Here is a 9,121-nt window from a genome sequence, read left to right on the forward strand (position 1 = left end):
ATACACACATACACACACACATACACACATACACACACACACACACACACACACACACGCATACACACACACACACACACACACACACATACACACATACACACACACATACACACATACACACACACACACACACATACACACACACACACACACACATTTAATCTACCATCTAACGATCTACCGCTGATGTTGCATCCTCCAAATTGATGATACACTGTCAGAGGGGCATATCTCAAAACCAGTTTGTGTCAAGGTTGTTCTTCTCTGTCTGGTGAAATTAATTTCCTCCCCACTTGGCACTGACCCCGAGGTCAGACCTAAAAGCTGGTTGGTTCAATATCTCAGTGCACTGCACCCTCAATGGGAATATAAAAAATTATAAGGCTGCACCCTTTAATGTGTTAACAATAAACAGACCCAAGGACTAAGATGGCTCTGACAGATAGGGCAGCCATGCTTCTAGCTCCTAAGCAACTTTGCTTTTTTATGTTATATTTCTTACATTATTAGCCCAGAAAACTACTGTAGGCCCAGATGGCATCCCTAGCCGCATCCTCAGAGCAGACCAGCTGGCTGGAGTGTTTACGGACATATTCAATCTCTCCCTCTCCCAGTCTGCTGTCCCCACATGCTTCAAGATGTCATTTTTTTACCTTTATTTAACTAGGCAAGTCAGTTAAGAACAAATTCTTATTTACAATGACGGCCTACACCGGCCAAACCCGGACGACGCTGGGCCAATTGTGCGCTGCCCTATGGGACTCCCAATCACGGCCAGTTGTGATACAGCCTGGAATCGAACCAGGGGGTCTGTAGTGACGCCTCAAGCACTGAGATGCAGTGCCTTAGACCGCTGCGCCACTCGGGAGTCTACCATTGTTCCTGTACCCAAGAAAGCAAAGGTAACTGAACTAAATGACTATCGCCCCATAGCACTCACTTCTGTCATCATGAAGTGCTTTGAGAGACTAGTGAAGGATCATATCACCTCTACCTTACCTGACACCCTAGACCCACTTCAATTTGCTTACCGCCCCAATAGATCCACAGATGATGCAATCGCCATCGCACTGCACACTGCCCTATCCCATCTGGACAAGAGGAATACCTATGTAAGAATGCTGTTCATTGACTATAGCTCAGCATTCAACACCATAGTACCCTACAAGCTCATAATTAAGCTCAAGGCCCTGGGTCTGAACCCCGCCTGTGCAATTGGGTCCTGGACTTCCTGACGGGCCACCCCCTGGTGGTGAAGGTAGGAACCAACGCCTCCACTTCGCTGATCCTCAACACAGGGGCCCCACAAGTGTGCGTGCTCAGCCCCCTCCTGTACTCCCTGTTCACCCATGACTGCATGGCCATGCACGCCTCCAACTCAATCATCAAGTTTGCAGACGACACAACAGTAGTAGGCCTGATTACCAACAATGACGAGACAGCCTACAGGGAGGAGGTGAGGGCCCTGGGAATGTGGTGCCAGGATATAACCTATCACTCAATGTTAACAAAATAAAGGAGCTGATCGTGGACTTCAGGAAACAGCAGAGGGCGCACCCCCCTATCCACATCGATGGGACCGCAGTGGAGAAGGTGGAAAGCTTCAAGTTCCTCGGCGTACACATCACTGACAAATTTAAATGGTCCACCCACACAGATAGTGTGGTGAAGAAGGCGCAACAGCGCCTCCTCAACCTTAGGAGGCTGAAGAAATTTGGCTTGGCACCTAAAACCATCACAAACTTTTACAGACGCACAATTGAGAGCATCCTGTCGGGCTGTATCACCGCCTGGTACGGCAACTGCACCGCCCGCAACTGCAGGGCTCTCCAGAGGATAGTGCGGTCTGCCCAACGTATCACCGGGGGCAAACTACCTGCCCTCCAGGACACCTACAGCACCCGATGTCACAGGAAGGCACCCGAGCCACTGCCTGTTCACCCCACTATCATCCAGAAGGTGAGGTCAGTACAGGTGCATCAAAGCTGGGACCGAGAGACTGAAAAACAGCTTCTATCTCAAGGCCATCAGACTGTTAAATAGCCTCTTTACGGCCTGAACACCCTGTTTCATCTCCTCTGTCCAGCTTGGCAGGACGTGAGCCAAAGTGTCTGGCCAGACCAGAACACCAAGCACAGGCTGCGATTCAGTACTCCCATACACCACGTCATCAGAATTTAACAGTGGGCTACGTCTGCATGCATTTCACTACTTAGAGGGACTAGTCGGCTGCCATGCAGGCAGCTATCCTCAGTTATAGCCAACTAAAAGGTCTCTTCACCTGTTGGACTGTAGTAAAAGATACTGTCATATTTCAAGAATGAAAAATGTCTACTATTAGCTATATTAATGTAGCTAGTAGATATGTCAGACAGTCTCTAGGGCTGTTCTTCACTGTTCTTCACTTTCTTGACAGTCATTTTAAGCAATCTAAGCATCCTAGCTGTTATCCCAAAGTCAGTTAATGGGAGAATGAAAGAACTGCCAGAAGAGGTCTTCTTCTCTGCATACTGCCAAAATAGGTCTTCTTCTCTGCATACTGCCAAAATAGGTCTTCTTCTCTGCATACGGCCAAAAGAGGTCTTCTTCTCTGCATACGGCCAAAAGAGGTCTTCTTCTCTGCATACGGCCAAAAGAGGTCTTCTCTGCATACTGCCAAAATAGATCTTCTCTGCATACTGCCAAAAGAGGTCTTCTTCTCTGCATGCTGCCTAAAGAGGTCTTCTTCTCTGCATACTGCCAAAAGAGTATTCTTCTCTGCATACTGCCAAAAGAGGTCTTCTTCTCTGCATACTGCCAAAAGAGGTCATTTTATTTCAAGATAGCCAAATACACTTACTCTCTCAATACTACCAATTTGACATCTGTAGGCTCGTGGAGCCTAGAACACGTCATGGATGAGCCTGAAAACTCCTCCACAACATGACGTTACCGTCAGCGTCACCTGGTGTCCTGTGTAATTACAGAGTAAAACTAACTTTCAATCAGTATAAACCTCCAGGGCTACTGTGTGGTCAGACTGACAGTTATGATAGCCTGGACTCAGATCTGTTTGTGCAAGACATCTCAAACAGATATGGGACCAGGCTGGTGCCACGGAGAAAGAACAAAGAACATATTAGGGTGAAACACTTTGTGCATAACAACATTCATGTATTAGATTTATTAGGATCCCCATTAGTCGATGCCAGTGGCGACAGCTAGTCTTACTGGGGTCTGACACGTAATGAAAAAGACATTGATGATCTATCAGTTACACATACATGTCAGTACATACACACAACAAGTAAGTCACATGGGGGAGAGGCGTTGTGCCGTGAGGTGTTGCTTTATTTGGTTTTTGAAACCAGGTTTGCTGTTCACTTGCGCTATATAAGATGGAAGGGAGTTCCATGCACTCATGGCTCTGTATAATACTGTACGTTTCCTTGAATTTGTTCTGGACCTGGGGACTGTGAAAACATCCCTGCTGGCATGTCTGATGGGGTAAGTGTGTAAGTTGACTATGCAAACACTTTGGAATTTCCAACACATTAATGTTTCTTATAAAAACAAGAAGTGACAGTCAGTCTTTCCTCAACTCTTAGCCAAGAGATACTGGCATGCATAGTATTAATATTATCCCTCTGATTACAATGAAAGGCAAGACGTGACGCTCTGTTCTGGGCCAGCTGCAGCTTAACATTCTTTGACCACATGACTGGACAATAATGAAGATAAGATCAAACTAGAGCCTGCAGGACTTGCTTTGTGGAGTGTGGTGTCACAAAAAGCAGAGCATCTCTTTATTAGTGTGGTGTCACAAAAAGCAGAGCATCTCTTTATTACGGAAAGACCTCTCCCCATCTGTAGCTCAATTGGTAGAGCATGGTGCTTGTAACGCCAGGGTAGTGGGTTCGATCCCCGGGACCACCCATATGTAAAAAAAAATTATGCACACATGACTGTAAGTCGCTTTGGATAAAAGCATCTGCTAAATGGCATATTATTATTTATTACAACTATTGAATCTATTTGTTTTGACCATGACAGTTTACAGTGTAAGGTAACACCAAGTGATTTAGCATAGGGCTGCATCAGCCTGCATGGTCATCATTGTGGGTGTTCACAAAAGTATTGATATGGATTATTGACCTGATGTACCAGAGAGGGACAAACAGAGGACAAACAAGAACCTATAATTTACACTTTAACTAAAGAGTAAAACCCAAAACCAACTCCCTAGGCTGTAATTTATTCCAGTCCGTGTTTGTGGTGTTGTTGGAGTTGCATCCCAAATGGTCCTATTCCCTAAGTAGTGCACTACTTTTGACTAGGGCCCATAGGATGCCATTTTGTCTAGGGCCCATAGGATGCCATTTTGACTAAGGCCCATAGGATGCCATTTTGACTAGGGCCCATAGGATGCCATTTTGACTATGGCCCATAGGATGCCATTTTAACTAGGGCCCATAGGATGCCATTTTGACTAGGGCCCATAGGATGCCATTTTGACCAAGGCCCATGGGATGCCATTTTGACTAGGGCCCATAGGATGCCATTTTGATGTATTTAGTATACATTACTAATTCACATGCAGGTCTGCCAGAAGTTAAATAGAAAAACTGTAGAAACTGTAGTGAAGAAAATCACATCACTTCAGGTTTCCATCCTTTTATGCCTGTAAAGTACATGTCTTTACAACATGTCATGACAGGCCTGATGGAAACATGTCAGTACACTTTCCAAATGTCGACAAAACCAAATATGCTAGACAAGATGGGATCTTTTTGTGTCTGTAAAATTGATTATGTGAGAAATGTCAGTGGAAACGCTTTTATGCGCAAATATCGATATAATGACCATCATATGGAAGTAAACTTGGAGTGACGTAGAAGCCATGTTGTGTGGTCCTCCCACTACGACTCGGGAAACCATGCTGTTTATTAGGTTACAGCTGAAATACATTATGATTAACTTCACAGGGTGGTGAAAGTGCACGGTGATGAGTGTAATGAATACTCAGGGAGGAAAAAGGTGTAGATTCACGCTCAGAGCACGGCAGCTGTTTATTTCACCTTCACAGAAGGCAGAAATCGTGGTCACAGGCAGGCAATGGTCATACACAGGTAGGCAAACAAGCAGGAGAATCAAAAACTAGGACTGAAGGCTAAAACTGGTTCTCACAAACGAGCTAGGAAAAGGCTTCGTAGAGTCAAAACTAACAATACCTCACAAGGCACAAACAGAATGAACTGAACTAAATAAGGAGCTGATGAGACCAGATGAGTAACTAACACAGGTGGAATCAATGAACACAAAGAAACAGGGCTACGTTCAAGAACACAAAGAAACAGGGCTACGTTCAAGAACACAAAGATACAGGGCTATGTTCAAGAACACAAAGAAACAGGGCTACGTTCAAGAACACAAAGAAACAGGGCTACGTTCAAGAACACAAAGAAACAGGGCTACGTTCAAGAACACAAAGAAACAGGGCTACGTTCAAGAACACAAAGAAACAGGGCTACGTTCAAGAACACAAAGAAACAGGGCTACGTTCAAGAACACAAAGAAACAGGGCTACGTTCAAGAACACAAAGAAACAGGGCTACGTTCAAGAACACAAAGAAACAGGGCTACGTTCAAGAACACAAGGTGAACTAAGAAAATAAATACAGAACCTTACACTGATTCTGGTGACATGATCATCGATGCTTGGCTGCCGTTTGACAAATAAAAATAATCTTGCTCTTTTGTCCATAATAATCTCATCATGGAAGCTGTATCTGCGAGCTGTAGGCTAGAACGCACGCGCCAATATCAGAGTGGGACATTCACTATATAACACAAAGAAAATGGTGAGAAAACCATAAATCGAGTTGAAAATGCGATGGAAACCCATTTTTATTCGGTACGTAGGAATTTAACCGTAAGCGGTCATTTTATGTGCACTACCTCATCACACACAGACTTATGAATTTGTGGTGGGAAAATGTGCAGATTGTTTTTATGCGCATTTTAGCATATTCGCATGAAAATCTGTTACCAACTGGATGAAAACCTAGCTACTAACCACGTTTCCATCCAGGGTTTTTAAGTGAGTAAAGTCATGCCCCAAAAAAATAAATAATCACGACAGCTGTGAAACAGGAAGTTTGGGTGTCATTTTATAATTGCAGACAGATAATTTGTTCGTTTTGACACGGTGGGATCTTTTTGTGTAGGTAAAATTCATTATGCGATAAATGGTGGTGGAAAAGCCTTTATGCGCAAATATTGATATAATAACCATCATATCGAAGTATGTGGTCCCCCCACTACGACTCGGGAAACCGTGCAGTTTATTAGGCTACAGATTAAATAAATTATGATGAACTTCACAGGATGGTGAAAAATGGCACGGTGATCTCGATGCTCCTTTCCAATAAATATCGAGTGTCTTATTCTGTTGACATGATGATCGATGCTTGACTTCCGTTTGACAGATACATATATTCTCGCTCTTATCCATAATAATCTCATCATGTAGACTAGTTAGTATTTTTATAGTATACTAGATAGTATTTTTTTTTTATAGTAGACTAGATATTATTTTTATAGTATACTATAAAAAAAAAATTGTATAGTATACTAGATAGTATTTTTATAGTATACTAGATAGTATTTTTATAGTATACTAGATAGTATTTTTATAGTATACTAGATAGTATTTTTATAGACATTATAGTATACTAGATAGTATACTAGATAGTATTTTTGTTGTCTCTTGATGTCTTTCCTATAGTTCTTATTTTATTATTGAATGTAGTGTAATATGTTACAGTACTGTGTTCTTGTCTGTTATTGTTCTGTACTGTATTTGTATGTTTTATGTGGCCCCAGGAAGAGGATCTGCTGCATGTGCAGTAGCTTAATGGGAATCCTAATAAACTAAACTAGGCTAAACTAAACTAGACAACCCGCACACCCAACCCGCACACCCAACCCGCACACCCAACCCGCACACACTACCCGCACACCCAACCCGCACACCCAACCCGCACACCCAACCCGCACACACTACCCGCACACCCTACCCGCACACCCAACCCGCACACCCTACCCGCACATCCTACCCGCACACCCAACCCGCACACCCAACCCGCACATCCTACCCGCACACCCAACCCGCACACCCAACCCGCACACCCAACCCGCACACCCTACCCGCACACCCTACCCGCACACCCTACCCGCACACCCAACCCGCACACCCAACCCGCACACCCTACCCGCACACCCTACCCGCACACCCTACCCGCACACCCTACCCGCACACCCAACCCGCACACCCTACCCGCACTGTATCTGCGAGCTGTAGGCTAGAGCGCAGGTGCCAAGACCAGAGTGGGCACATTTGCTATTTAACGCAACAGTTTTTGTGTTAAAACTATCGGTAGAGTTGAAAATGCGATGGAAACACAACCAACAGATTGTTTTTCGGTACATGAAAACTTAAGCGAAAAAGTACATTTTATGTGCACTACTTCATCACGCACTGATTTTTATCCTCAGCAAGTACATTTTGTGGAAATGCGCATATTTTCTTTATGCAGACTCTAGATTATTTGCATTAAAATCTGTCACCAATTGGATGGAAACCTAGCTATTGATATCCGTCTCTAAGTGATTGCTGCCAACTTTTTCCAACTAATTCTTTCTTTCTCAGATAATCATTTTGAGAATGAAGGGGTATATAGTAATCTGAGGCTCACACACAGCTAGTTATCTGTACTGCAGGCAGGCAGCTGGGAATCTCAATCTTCAAACTGTAATGGCATTTATACACTAGATTCCAGCCCTTCTGTATAACCAACTCTGTGAGGACTTGTTGCCTTAGAAACAGGCTGTGTTCCAAATGGCACCCTATTTCCTGTACTGCACTACTTTTGACCAGAGCCCTCACAGGGAATAGGGTGCCATTTCAGACACAGCAGCCTGTACAGAAAGTACTGCTGCCACGTCTACAGGGAACCGTGAGACTCAATTTAACTCAGTGTAATTACACCGCCTCCTTCCCCCTCTCTCTATGCATTGGGTCCGGGGTTTAAGAATCTGTTCCAGACAGAATGGAAAATGCCACGTTGCAGAGCAGCTATTTTTCCTCCCCTTGTCTCATCCAGATGTTGTTCTCCCTCAACGCTGGGCTGACTGGGTCTGCACTTGAGGAACAGACATTAGTAATCCACCACAGAGAGGCACCATCCGATATATATGTATCTGTAACCCAGTGTTTATCAACTCCAGTCCTCCAGTACCCCCCAACAGCACACATTTTTGTTGTTGCCCCGGACAAGCACACCTGATTCAACTCATCAACTAATCATCAAGCCCTCAATGAGTTGAATGAGGTGAGTTTGTCCGGGGCTACAACAAAAATGTGTGCTGTTGGGGGGTACTGGAGGACTGGAGATGGGAAACACTGCTATAACCCACAAAAATTGGATTTGAGATTTATTATTTCTGTCTGATGGTTCAACGCTACACCAGTCACTGACTCCCCCAATGATAAAGAAATTGTTGCAGCGGCCAATAAGATTACCGATCTCCACGTTGCCTCTCAATTTGTTCCCTTGTGGTTTATGAGAAATTATCATGTTATTTTAAACTATCTTTTAACCTTATAGAAACAGTAATATGAATCAATATTTCATCTAATCTGACATTGAAATTAAGAGTGAAACGCATGACAATTTTTTTGTAACTTCTTTCAATAGTTATATTGTTTGGCCTGTGGAGTCACTGTCAAATGTCATCTAGTGGTTCTGTGTATCATGCTGAGGATGGAAACCCATAGGCCTAATTAGTTAGGGGTGAACCACGATGACATGACCCTGGTCAGAACTAACAGTTACGTCACAGTAATTACAGTAATTCGAACTTCTCCCTGGTTTCCCAGCTCCTCCAGACAGCTCCTCCAGACATCTCCTCCAGACAGCTCCTCCAGACATCTCCTCCAGACAGCTGCTCCAGACAGCTGCTCCAGACAGCTCCTCCAGACAGCTGCTCCAGACAGCTCCTCCAGACAGCTCCTCCAGACAGCTCCTCCGGACGGTTGCTCCAGACAGCTCCTCCAGACAGTTGCTCCAGACAGCTC

Source organism: Coregonus lavaretus (genome assembly GCF_964263955.1).
Source record: "Coregonus lavaretus genome assembly, chromosome: 32".
In the NCBI taxonomy this organism is placed as follows: domain Eukaryota; kingdom Metazoa; phylum Chordata; class Actinopteri; order Salmoniformes; family Salmonidae; genus Coregonus; species Coregonus lavaretus.